This window comes from Rhinichthys klamathensis, unplaced genomic scaffold (assembly GCF_029890125.1).
Source record: "Rhinichthys klamathensis goyatoka isolate OS25496 unplaced genomic scaffold, OSU_Roscu_1.1 h1tg000395l_1, whole genome shotgun sequence".
Taxonomy (NCBI): Eukaryota; Metazoa; Chordata; class Actinopteri; order Cypriniformes; family Leuciscidae; genus Rhinichthys; species Rhinichthys klamathensis.
This window is the reverse complement of record NW_026606897.1, coordinates 1,755,447-1,770,113: the sequence shown is the minus strand read 5'-3', so window position 1 is coordinate 1,770,113 and position 14,667 is coordinate 1,755,447. Positions and strand designations below refer to the sequence as shown.

General features: G+C 34.9%; 1 protein-coding gene across 5 annotated transcripts in view; it reads left to right on the top strand.

Annotated features, from left to right (window-relative positions):
• fhod3b (formin homology 2 domain containing 3b) overlaps nucleotides 1–14,667 on the top strand; it is a 245,730-nt gene that overhangs the window by 97,385 nt on the left and 133,678 nt on the right. The window contains exon 1 of one of the 5 annotated variants that reach the window (XM_056234476.1): nucleotides 5,122–5,264. The exons of the other annotated variants lie outside the window; for them this stretch is intronic. The gene's annotated coding sequence lies outside the window, so the exon portion shown is untranslated. Of the gene's footprint in view, nucleotides 1–5,121; nucleotides 5,265–14,667 lie in introns of those variants that run through there. 5 annotated transcript variants of the gene reach the window in all.

Below are 14,667 nucleotides of genomic sequence, written 5' to 3'. Positions count from 1 at the left end.
CATTTTTACGATCTCTTTATGAACTTTTTGAAGCTTCAAAGTGGTACAGTAGTTGTGTAGACTGCAAATGGAGGGACAGAAATATCTCAGATTTCATCAAAAAGATCTTTATTTGTGAATGAAATTATTATGGGTTTGGAACAACATGAAGGTGAGTAGCCTAAGTGATGACAGAATTTTAATTTTTGGGTGAACTAACCATTTAACCATGTTAACTAATGAAACCTTATTGTAAAGTGTTATCACGTGAGTGATATTAAGTTGTATGTCGCTTAAAATTTAATGTTGAATAATGGTTATTTTTTATTAATTTGTGTTAAGTTTATAAAAAAATTAAATGTTTGTTTGTATCCATATAGCATGTCAGTCCTTTGAGGTAAATGAGATCAGCCTCTGCTCTTATTTCAGATCCACCACCACACATTACATCAAATTGTGTATTTCTTTGTGTTTGAAATAACAAAATGTGTGAGAAATTTAAGACTGTTGCTTTTAATGTATATTCTGACTTCCCATTATTTTTAAATGGACAGTGTTGAAGAAGTATGTAATGTGAGTCATATTAATGTAAGAGGACTCTTTTGTAGTTCCTTTGTTAGTTTGAAATGTTTGTTTTTTGGTCAATAAAAAGTAATACATGAGATATCCTGTGTCTGGTCATTTTTAGGTAAATTTAACCATCTCTGAATAAGTAATGTTTAATTATTTCTATTGACTTATTATTATTAATAAAAATTAAGTAGATGGACTTTTGCCTGCTAACAATAGAGTAATTATTACTCAGTAATTAGCAGTGTATCGTATTGAAAAATATTAGGTAGACTTTACCTAATTTTGTTTAGTATGTCATAGCCATTAAATGTAGGTACACTTTATTCAAAAATATGGGATGAAATCTACCCAAACAAAGTGAGTGCAAATTGTTACCTCAATTTTATTGGGTAGATTCTATTGGTTTGTTTTTACAGTGTGTGAGAGACGGAATTCTTACTGGTTGGTAGGTGATCAAATACTTATGTAATGCAAATTAATTACTTTAAAATCATACAATGTGATTTTCTGGATTTTTGTTTTAGATTCCGTCACAAGAGTACAAAAATTACAGATTTCAAAATCGGCAGTGTTTTAAATACTTGTTCTCCCCACTGTGTGTGTATATATATATACTGTATATATATATATACAATTATATTACTTTTAGTCTTCACCATTACCATTACATCAGTCTTCAGTTTCACATGACCCTTTAGAAATCGTTGTAATTTGCTTATTTGCTGCTCAAGCAACATTTCTTATTATTGTCAATGTTTAACAGTTGTGCTGCTTAATATTTTTGTGGAAACCGTGATACTTATTTTCTGGATACTTCGATGAATAAAATGTTCAATAGAACATCCTTTATTTGAAATAGAAAGTCTTAACTGACAACTTTGATCAATTCAGTGCATCCTTGCTGGATGAAATCATTAATTTCTTTTTTCTTTTTTTTTACTTGATGACCTCAAACTTTTAAACGGTAGTGTAGGTGTTTATACATTTAGTTTGCTACACTGAAAACTACTAAAAAAGACCAATATTTAGCAGACACAAAATAACGAGAACCAGAATTAGGTTGGCAGCTGCAGATTACAGATAAATTCACAATAAAATACATCTAATAAACTAGAAACATATTAATTTATATAACAACGTCGAAAACAGTGACAAACGGCTTCATTTATATTTTGCTAGCAAAAAGACTAAATGCTGCACAGGGACTTCTGGGAATCACATTTTTAATGGGTTTATTTATATAAAGCGTCCAAACAAACCAATTAATTTAAATGAATCAGACTTCCCAAAGTCTAATCTCTTGTCAGTTTGTCACGTCTGGTTAGAACACAGTGTTACACAAGATCGACATCCTTGTTGGTCTTGGAATGGCATACAGTTTGACCAATCAGTGGCCTCAAACTTTAAAGCTTCTGTTAGAATTAGATGCAGGAAGAACATTTTTATCAGCCAATGGTTGCCCTTCTATGGTGTAGATTTAGGGCAAGGGTTTGGTTAGATATAATTGTGCTACAGAATTGGCTGATTGACTAATACGATTGTGTAGATAGATATTGATCGTAAATAGTAACCCGGTACCCAGTTTTTAGCTTATTCAAAAAAAGTCCACCTAAATTATATTGCTATCATTATTTGCTCTCTATACAAAATGTCTCCTATTGTGTTCCATGGAAGAAAGAAAATGACTGAATTTTTAGTTTGTATATGATCTATGTCTGTGCGCATATTCAGCAAAAGGTCAGAATTCTCAGAATATTCAGGAAAGCGCTTATTCCAAGTCCTATTCTAAATATAAAGGTAATGATAACTCAAAGAGGATACAATGTTTCGATCATAGAGGTTAGCATTAAGACTAGATTGTTTTTGTTGAGAAAACGTTTCCCTTGGGACCTGTTCATGAGGAGCGGACCAAGGAAAGTACACAGTGATTTGTTTTCATTTGTTTGACTGAGATGACTACTAATTAGGTATCTCTTGGCATTTGAGGTCAGTTCTTACCAAGCTATGCTGAGAAATTCACTTTGTTATTGAAAGATCTACCCGGAAACTTTATGTTGGAAGGACATCACTGGGACGGGAGAGGAGGGAAAGGCCAAAGCCGACACGAAGAAGTCCCTCTTGAGTAAACAGGAGCATTGGAATTAATCAAAGAGTCTTTTTTTTTCTTTACATACTTGTGAAATTGGCTGGAAACCTTTACCAATTCTCATTTGAGAGTTTACATGCATGGGAGGAAAACAGATTTCAGAAAGTGCTGAACAAACAGATTTTGAGATTTGTTTTTTTCTTTCACTCGTCATAGAAACACATATGTATGTGGAATGCTGTTTTCCCACAGCCTGTTCACGTATTTGTACATGGAGGACAGAAACAGCAAAAGAAAACATCTACTTTGATTTATTAGTTAATTAATGGTCTTAGGTTGGATCAACTTGTATTGCTTTATTTACTAAGGTTTAATTAATTTTATTATGTTGGTCTAATTTAAATTAAGAACCATGTAACTGTAATGCAATTTTTTGTTTTTCCTGAATGCAACAAACAAAATATATCTTACCGTTTTACAATTCAAAGCAACCGTTCCACGAGGTCGCCTTGGAGAAATTATTAAAACAATATATTATAATGTATTTGTTTGTAGTTAAATTGACACCTGACACAATAAAAAAATCCACAATATTTTTTTTTATTAAAATAACATTCATTTATTTTCTTTAAACTTAAAAGTACATATACTTCATACAGTTTAAAGGCAAGACTCATCTAAAAATGTACTCACTCTCACGTCGTTCCAAACATGTATGACTTACTTTATTCTGCCAGACACAAAAGACGATAGTGTGAAGACTGTTTCAACTGTTTTTGTTCAAACAGTGAAAGTCAGTGGGGTCCAAAACAACATCGGTCCCCAATATGCGTTCAAACCTGCAACCTTTTAATTTCCAGATCTTTAACCATTTAACCAGAGCAGTCAGAGAAAAGAGAATATGTGCATCATCTTGTTATGCCATGTACACATGTAACAGGGCTTTGATGGATGCTCTTCATCACCGCTGGTCTGGTGGTTTGGGTTTGGAGATCTCTCCTGGGCCTGTGTTTATTCAGCTTTAATCAAATAAACCCAGAATAGCTGATCTGTTCTGGGACACTGATGCAGACCTCAGCCCTCTCAAGTCATCCTACCCAGCTGGGTCAAAACCTTCTCTTTTCATCTCCTTGCCTTTTGTCCCTCTATATGAAAACAATCTCCTCATCCATTAGCACTTCAGGATCTTACTGTGATTTGCCAAAGTGAGCTTCCAGTGCAGGACTTGGATTGTACTGCCGTTTAAAGACAGAAAGAATAGTGTGCTGCAGGAATGAGTACTAAAACTCGGAAATAAGTTGTGCACATTATTTGTCTTTGAAGTCAATTGTTTTAATAGGCTGAAATAAGGTCGGTGGTTAACACAAGCTCAATATATTTTTCTAAGACATAAATCAGTAATGATTCAGAACTTATGATATTTTCAAGCTTTAATTTGTCTTGAAAAAGGCAGTTTCTAACAAATATCTAAATGGGACTACAGAGGCTATAGGGGACATTAAACGTCAGCATGCTGAACTGGAAAACTCATCTAGTCCGCTTTTACAGTCTTTTTGTGTTTATTCTCATGCTCTAAAATGTTCCCAACTTGTAGATTCTAAATAAAGTTTGAAAGAGTTTTCGGAAGCTTAGTGGTGGTGACATTGAAGTCATGCTATTGTGGTGTAGTTTGCTTATGCCAGTAGAAAAATCCTACTGGCTTTTTGTCAAGATATCCTATGCGGTGCTAACTTTCCGGTTGGCCTACAAAAAATGCTAATTTCTAACCCCATGCATGCAACCTCATTAGTGACTAATTTGAAACATTCTACATTGGCCAAAATAGCTCTCCTCGCACAAGGTGACTCGACTCAATTTATTATTTTATGCAAAAAATTGTTGCTATGCTAAAATCTTAGTATCTTTCTGTAATGAATGAACTGTAAGTTTATATTCCTAATCAGCATTTCTCTCTCTCTTTGTCCCCCATCTTAGATTCGTTATTTTACTGAGCTTGTCGCAGGGCATTGTGGGATTGGCTTAGTCTTTATTGACTTTCTGTCTTAAAATACTGCCTTCACAGGTAGCTCACTTGGTTTTGGAATATAGAAGAAAAGAATGTGATCGGTAAAGACATATCTGTGAAAATAAGCAAAAGCTTCTTAGGGAAATGTTTTTTCTCATGAATTCTGAAAGGAATTCTTGGTCTAAAAACTGATGTTATGCATATCGTGAGCTGAGGAGGATATTGTTTTAAGTCTAAAGATAATCTCGGGGGTTAGGGAAGAAATTTATTTTAGGCAAGAGGACATTTCTTTGGTAGATGAATGTGCTTTAGCCATGGTAGGATTCTTTCCTGTTTTCTAGGTTATTTTTTTTCTCAACTTTATCCATCATGATTACATTCATTCCTTTCCACTGTTTTCCCATCAGCCCACCCCTCTCTTTCTCTCTTTGAGGGCAGTTATTGCGCAGGAGTCTCATACTGTCGTTTCACAGCCCCTTTGCAGCATATCACAACAAGTGCAGTCTGAGAATGTAATACAGCAGACTTGTTTAGAGTCCTGCTTTTTCAACACACTGAATGCAGAGAATCTTTAGCGGGATATTGCTGGCAGAAACATAAACCTCGTGGCAAACAGGTTTGGTAAGTGTTTTTATTTTTTTATAAACATGTGAAAAGATCTAGTAAGAAAATGGAATAATCCTAACAGTATTTCCAGGATTCAGTGATAAACATCATAGATCTATGATTTCTTCATTTTGTATCTTTGTAATCTTCGCAATATACTGTTGTGTTACTGTAGGTTGGTTTGGGCATTGACACAAATTTACATTTAAATTACACATAATGAGTTTTTTTCTACAATAATAAGGTTATAATAATAATTTATAATGACATTTATTTATTTATCTATTTTTTTTTAAATATCAACTTCTAAATGGTGGCTGTCATAAAAAAACGACGGAATTATTAAAAAATAAATTACATATTGAAGAGCAGGTTAACCCTCTGGGGACCAAGGGTTTTTTGAGGCCCTTGGGATGTTTTGACATGCACTGACATTTGTGCTTTTTTCAGTTATCTATAAACATGTTAATGGCAACGGTGTAAATTCACTCTATATAGCACAAACGGGGCTACCATAATATTTGAGCAACATGTATGTACATGTTTGTATTTTTGAGAGAATATTATTTATGCATGGTTATTGAAAAACTTAAAAATAAAAGTTTCTGAAATAAGGCCACAAAACACATATTGATTATTTCTTCACAAGACTTTTGAAAATTGTATCACATAGCCTAGAATATTTGCTCCAAAACTATGTGAGAATCATCCTGACTACTCATTCAGATAAGTCAATAAAGTCTTTTATAATGTGTATGACGTGTTTAGTGTGAGAAAGCTTTATGCGAGGAGGCGTGATCTCTCATTAATATGTATGGCATTTCACACCTGAGAAAGACAAAGACCCTCCCATAATGGCCCTATTAGGTGCTATCAGGCCCTTATGAGGAGCCTTGCACAAAGAATGAGGAGATTTAAAAAAGAATGGCTTTTAGATTGTTTGGATTTATTTACAACACAAAATAATCCAAAGATACACAACAAAGGACTGGTTTCTGGTTAAAATTGCTTTTTAATTATATATACACTACCGTTCAAAAGTTTGGGGTCGGTACGATTTTAAATACTTTTAAAAGAATTCTCTTCTGCTAACCATGGCTTCGCTTATTTGATTAAAAATACAACAAAAATCGGTTATAGTATTAAATATTATTCAAGTGTAAATCAGCTGTTTTCTGTGTGAATATATAGTAAAGTGTAATTTATTCCTGTGATCAAAGCTGAATTTTCAGCATCACCAGTGTCAGTGTCTTCAGTGTCAAATGATCCTTCACAAATCAGTATAATATGAGGATTTGATGCTCAAGAAACATTTATTATTATTATCAATGTTGAAACAGTTGTTGGTCTGTCAGTTGTACAGTTTTTTTTTTTTTTTTTTTGGATTCTTTGATGAATAGGAAGTTCAAAAGACTTTTGTAACATTATAAATGTCTTTACTGTCACTTTCGATCAAATTAATTATTCCTTGATAAATAAAAGTATTGATTTCTTTCCTCCAAAAAATAAAATTCTCACTGACCCCAAACTTTTGAACGGTAGTGTATATACACACACACACACTGCTTAGAATAAGTGAAAACACCCATGCTAAAGTTGACTAAGAAGAGGAATAAAAAATCTTAATGCCTTAATTTAAAAAATGAGGAAAACTCTAACCTTTAGGGAAATGAATAATGTCCCTGAATTCTTTGTGAATGAATAATGTATCGCAAATAATTAAATGTTCTTCTTTAAAATACAGGGTGCATACTCTGGACACTTCTATCACACACCCTTCACCATATAGACATGGTTTTATTTCAGTTCAAAGTTAGAGTTGGAAACATCTTGAAAAGAAAATAGTCTTTTTCCGTAAATGTCTTAGTTTGATCATACATATTTCAAAGTTGAGGATTCATTATTTTGATATAGCTTGCATTGGAACAAACATCTTAGTTGATTAGTTTATTGACAAAACATAAGCTTATTTGATGTCTTTATTTTGAAGCTTATTTGATGCTTATTTGATTTGAAAAACTTTATCCAAAACTAATCAAAGAAATGTTCTTTTATTTCGTCTGTAACAGTGCGTATCTGTGCGTTCATTCATTCATCCACACACACACACACACACACACACACACACACACACACACACACACACACACACACACACACACACACACACACACACACACACACACACACACACACACACACACACACACACACACACACACACACACACACACACACACACACACACACACACACACACACACACAGAGAGAGAAACATAATTCACATTTAAACAGTAGGATATGCTATTTTTCCGTTTACAGACACTAACGTTATTCTATATCGCGATTAGAACAAAGCACAAAACACACTTCTCAGCTGAATCTGTTACTCCTCCTCGAAGTGAAAATAAACCAGCCCTTCTGTGGTAAATGTCCCAGGATTATTCCTCATAGACGCGCAAGACGAATCTTAATCTGACTAAAAAATATTGTGTGTTTACAGCATTTGCCTGGGGGCGTTTATCTATTTTGCAAATGGCCTCAACACATTATCTTATGAATGGCGCACTCTGCGAGTGGGTGTGAACAAATTAACGATAATGAGCTGAGACAGGAGAAACTGTACTTCTCTTTAGTTTCAGACAGATTACATTGCAGGAGAATATTTGTTTTAAATGTGAATTGTTTTATTTAAAAGTAGAAATTTAAAGCGTTCTTTAGACATATGTTTCATGTTTGTGTGATAAGTATTAGCGGAGTTTCCGTTCATTTTCCAGACATGTTTCAGAAAGATTTTTGCGGAGACAGAGTGAGCTGAAAGCGCACCCTGTTTATTTTATTTATTTAAAAAAAAAAAAAAAGGTTTTGATGTTAATGTGAGTGTACACAAAAAAAAGAAGACCCTCTATAGTTTATAATCATGTATTGATTTTATTTATATGACCATAAATGACGGAGTATTTTAAGTCTATGTTGCTGCTATGTGAAAAAAAAACAGCAAAACGCGCGGGCGCGTTCTTGGTCCCCAGAGGGTTAAGTAAAAAACTGTAAATATGCAGTATAGCACAGCTATATTTAGCAAAATATTTAGCATTTATTATGACTATCAATTGTATGGTCATTGAATGGCTTTTCTGATGTAAATGTTACATTAAGTAATATTGTATACGAGCTGTTTTACAACGATTACATGTGACATGACACGGGTTTTAGTAAGTTGTACTCTATCTTTCAACATACCTTCTGATGTTCATTCATGTTTATTTCGTGCTATAACTAGTGGTAAAGCAGAAGAGATGATCAGTTCACTAGCACTCCGCGCTGCCGCTAGAACTGTGGCGCTACAGCGATCTGTCATGCCACATTAGAGGGCCAAAACAATATTTATCATTGGAATTTCATAATACAATTGATAGAATCTGAAATCTGATACTTTTTCATATCAGAAGTAACCAAGCTTATTGTGATTTTATTGGATTAATTATATAAAAAATAGGGCTGTGAAACATTTAAAAAAGGTGTACTATTAATCTCACAGTTTTCTGCGACTAATCACAAATTATTACGATTGTCACAGTTATCAAAGTACAGCTGATACACGATCGCTTTATATGATGAACAGATTGAATTTAGGCTTTTATTCACATATGGAAATTCATCAACTCACAAATCAGTTGTGGTAAACGGAAACTTAAGAGTGTTCGCTTGACATGCGAGAACCTAAGAGGTTAATTCTCGTGTTACGCAGTACGTTTGAGCTTCTTCAAGAACCAATGAGGTTTGTTCTCATGCGTCAAACAGTTCAGTTGAGCTTCTGTTTATGTTCGCTGATCAATGTTTATATGTGAATAAAAGCCTAAATTCAATCTGTTCATCATAAAGGGATCGAGTCTCTTCAGAAAATTTGGACTCATTGATTAGTTTTATTAGTTGATTTTAGTTTATTTCATCACAAAGATCTTTATTTTTGTTACAAAGATGAATGAAAGTCTTAAGGGTTTGGAACAACATGAGGGTGAGTAATTAATGACAGAATTTTCATTTTTGGCAGAACTATCCCTTTAAAAGCTGTATTATTTTACATGGTGTGGGTTGCCCTCATGGGGGCAGCCTTGTTAATGTCACATGACTAGACAAGAACTAATCATTATTTAACCACTTGATTGTACCTTCCCATGAGAGTCTCAGTTGTGTTGATGCGAGAGTGTGAGGGCTTCAGACGCAATACAGACTGGCATACTGCATGTGAATCTGTTCCAAATGGGCAAACAATCTTCAGGGAGACAAAGGCCCTTTGAGTGGTGGGGTAAGTCACTTTGCCAAGAGTGGATTATGCCCATTTTAGTGACATCACAAGACAAAGCAGCCAATTCCGCAAGCAAAGCTGCTCTGAATGGCACCGTTATCAGCACCTCAATATGCAGTTTGATTCAGACCAGGGGGCTTGAGGTTCCCTGAGGATTGCTGTAACACCTTCTCCTTTGCTGTATTTATTTTGTCAATGAGGAAATTGTTTACTCTTGTTTATAGCAACGTTTTTTTTTGGCTTAATTGGCATTAATAGATGCCAGTTGGCTGCATGTATCACTAATAAAACTAACCCTTTTCAAATAGCTCTGAATGGGACTGATAAAATAATTGCTTGAATGCATTGGGAGTTGGTTGTCTAAGCTGTGGTGGAGGGTGATCGAGATCATGTCACATGAAGTTTTAGAAGCCAATAGATTATCTCACCTCAGTGACTCCCAAAAGACATGTAGACTCAGTGGAGGGATTGATGAGGTTTTTATACTTTTTTAATTTTTTTTATTATATATAAATGACAGCTGTGTGCCATGACTTTTTGGAGTGCTCTCAAAAAGCACATTTTATGTATATAGAGCAAATGCACACCCTTTAAAAACCTCTTCATAATAACGGCAAACCCATTGTTAAATATTTACTTGGATTGTATTTTATATTATTTTACATTTATTTGTTATGCATGATTGTATTAATATGTATACTTTTAATTTATATGTTAATGAATATGCATTTTTAATTTTATTTATAAATTATACATTTTTATTTATATTTATTAATACTTAATACACGCCTGTTTGAGCGTGTGGGGTCGTTAAGATATTTTTTAATGTTTTTGAAAGAAGACACTTATGCTCACCAAGGCAGCAGTTGTTTGATCAAAAATACATTAAAAACAGTAATATTGTGAAATATTACAAATGAAAACATCTGTCAGGCCAGAGCTTAATTTTCAGCATCATTAATCCAGTCTTCAATGTCATATGATCCTTTAGAAATAATTGTATATGCTGATGTGTTGATTAAACCACTCGATTCATATGGATTGATTTTATGACACCTTTATGACCTTTTTGGATCTTCTAAATTTTTGCCTCCCAGTATCTTAATTTGTGTTTCAAAGATCAACCAAAAGTCTTATTAAGTCTTATTAATTCCTTAAAAAATACTTACTGACCCCAAACATTTGAACAGTATATACAGAGTATAGTTTTCCGTATTTATTTATATGCCCCCGGTTTCAATCCTGGCTTAATCTATGCCCTGTTTCTGAAACCAGGCCTTGAAGTATTTGTAGCCACTACATATTCTGGGTTAAATCAGATTGCTTATGTCATGCATTCAGAGTCTGCTTCAGTAAGCTGGCTCCCTGTGCTGCTCTTCTAACCCTCACAGCAGAGCATGTTGTCAACAGCGTTTCACCTCCTCGCTGGCTTACCACATCAACAACCTGAGCTCAAATGTCCACTGATATCACAAAACAGGTCAAACAGACCAAGCAACTGCACTGAAAAATAGTTTTTTGCAGCTTGATCAATTTATGTTGAACACTTTGAATTTAATTTCACAGGGTGCAATCAATTTAAACTGGTAAAACAGAAGTTTACTTAATCCGTTTGCATCAAGGCTTCATGAATAATGTCTGTTGGCATTAATGTAGTAGCTAAAACCCGGGTAGGGGATTTCCAGTTCCCAGCATGCTTTGCATGGGACTGGATGGGGAAAGTAAACGTTGAAATTAAGTTTTATTTTTGTGTGTTTGTGATGTTGGGATTTAGAGTTTCTATTATGTTGGAGTTTTGGGGGTTACCATTGTGGTGAAGAGTTGAGCTTGTGCTTGGGCTGATGACAGGTTAATGTACTTGAAGATATTGCTTGAGCTCTGAGTAATTATTGTGCGCTACCATTCATTTAAAGTAAGATTTAACATGCAAATATGCACTGTTGCTATAGCTTATACAGTGCGTGCAGAATTGTTAGGCACGCTGATTTTCTGATCATATTTTTTTTCCAGGCACATTTTACCAATTCCAAACCACATTAATCTTAATAACGACTATTCATTTAGTATTTAACCATTTATAAGTGATGAAAAACGCCTTATATTCAAGTGTGCTGAATTATTAGGCACGTTTTCTTTTACAGATAAAATAAGCCAAAAAAGAGATTTAACTCTGACTGTAAAGTCAAAAATTACTAAAATGCCCATGACAAGGATGCAATACTAATGCATAGACATGTGCCGGTATTCGGTAATGCGATAAATCGCGGTAATGAATATGCACGATATTGTTATCGCGGGGACTTCGAAATACCGTGAAAAATAATAGATCCGAATTTAGATTTTTAGAACGCGCATCAGCTTATTTTCCATCAACCGCTTAAAAAACAATGCGTATGCTGCGCAAAACACGTGCGCACTTTGATGTAAACAATCCCCACATCACATGTATAAGCACTGTGTGCATGCAGTGCGCACTCTAGTCTAATGTAAACAATCCTCACGTGGAGAAGAAGCACGGCGGAAGGAGGAACGCTGCCGACTATTTATCCCCCGCATGGCTGCCAACTCTCACGCATTCAGCTTGAGACTCACGCAATTGACACTTTCACACGGTCTCGCGCCACACATCCATTTTCTCACGCAGAGAAAAATCGCGGAGCAAAGAGGACACTGACACCGACAGACTAGACAGAGCAGGTTACTTTTGATATGAAAAAAACATCAGCTCTCAGGTTCTGTCCATTTTATAACGAAATTCAGACAATAAATACTGTTTTGCTGCTTGTAAATGTGACGTGACAGATCGCGCGCCTCAGTTCAAGTAAACCGATCATCTGTTACTTTTTATTAAAGATACAGTACAACCCACCGAAAGGTACGTACTTTCGATCAATCAGTGTTTTTCAACCATGGAAAGAGGTCAATAAAACTGCAGGAGAACAATTATGTCACAGAACGTTACATTTACCTCAGGAAAGCCATTTAATGTTAGTTGACTATAAGAAAATAGCTATAGAGAGGAGTATTTTGCTATATGTGCACTATATTACATATTTTAATATATGTTTACTTGTCATTACATAATTGTTATTATAATGAAAATTACGGCATATTACATTTTTATATTTATATTATTATTATATTTATATTGTATGCATTATATTTAATTTCTCTCTGTATGTTTACAGCATTATGTGAGATATTTTTTCTTGAGAAAAATTTAAATGCAGGCTATCTACTGTAGCCTACCTAATATTTATCCAAATGAGTCAATATTGAATCAAGATTGAAATTAAATCCAAGAATTTAATTGAAATCGTGAAAATTGTGTTAAGCAATAATACAAACAGAAGCCTCAGTAACTGTACCATGTAAACATTGTAAAATGTTGTCACTAAAAAATAAAATTAATGTTTTGACAATCACAATTACACATTGTGATGCAAGTTTTTTTTAGATACCCCCAATCCATCTGTTTCTCTTGTGCAATTAAAATATCGTGATAATACCGTATACCGTGATAAAAGCTCAATCAATTAATCGCAGCATGAAAATTTGATACCGGCACATGCCTACTAATGCAATACTATTGGGTCAGCAGGGTCAGACAAAAACAGGTGGAGAAGAAAAGACAAAAGAATTAAGAATTAAGGTGAAGAATTAAGTGTGAGACCATCAGGAACCCTTTAGTCTCCAGCGCCACCATTTTCCAGAACTGCAACCTGGAGTCTCCAGAAGTGCAAGGTGTCAGGATCTCAGAGATTTAGGTTAGGTAAAGAATCCTAAAAAATGACCCTCCACTTAATAAGAATCACAAGCTGAAGTGTAGTAAAATACATGAAGATACATTTTTTTATAGGCTTTATAGACAGACAGATTGGGAGTGACTCTTAAAGGACCAGCACCACATCCTCTTGTACCACTGTTTGAAGAATTCATCTTCCAGAATCTGGCAGTAAGTTTTGGGAGTTCATTTTTAGTCCATCTCTGCAAAACAGACTTCAGGGTAGGAGATGGGCTAAAAATGAACTCCCAAAACTTACTGCCAGATTCGTTTGTGAAGCAACTATTTCCAGGTATCTTTGTTTTTCAGCCTACTTCAACTGGTACCTATTTCTCAACAGAGGGATAAAAAATCTGTGCATACCGACATCCAATCAGATTGGTGCTGCAGCTCTTAGCATTTTATCTGCATTAGACGGTTTATGGACATGCATGACTCCATACTTATACTCCATTCAAATGTTGGGTTTGACGGTGCAATCTCTTCAAAAAGAGACATTTCCAAACCGATAGACGTTAGCATTTGGACATACTTTTGGAATGCTGCTAATATATGGTTATTACTGCCTTGTCCCTCTGCAATCCGTATGATCCTTCGTTTCCTCATTTGTGACAGATTTATTTTGAATCTTGCTTGATTTGCTGCATGGTTGTAAATCCAGCCTGGGAACGGGAAAGGCAGTTAGTCATGTGTGCCCGTGTGTCCTCACAGGCCTTTCAGCTGCTCTGGCTGGAGGACTCTGTTGTATTTTGATGGTCCCCTTGCTGTGTGTCAGTACGGGCCCGCGGCCAATCCCAGAGCTTTGTCTCGAGACAGATGCTTCTTTCGTTGATGGACATGCTTATTTATTAACAATTAGATGCTCAGAAAAAAGCTCTCTTCTGTGGGCCTTATTTTTGGCAGGCGTCGGAGTTCCAGCAGTTCCGAGGATGTTGAAAATGAGCAAAATAAATAAATAAATAATGCTCTGAATTATTTTGCTGTGATTACCTATATTAATAATTAGGGGCGGGAATCTTTAGGCACCTTACAATCCCATCTGATTCTGATTCTCCCCCCCCCCCCCCCTCATAATTATTGTTGTTTTATTATTTCTGTTGACGTTATAAACAGCAGCAGGTCTATTAGGCTTTATTCACACCAATTCAGAGATATATTTAAACATATCTATTTAAACATGTTTTGTCGTGTCCATAAGACAGCTGACTGTTTACATTTTAATATTGCATCATAAAAGCATTTCGATATGATGTGTGCATTTAACCAAGTGCAACAAGTTCCTGGATCAACATCTTTGTTTATCAAGGAACAGATCAGATTTGAGGG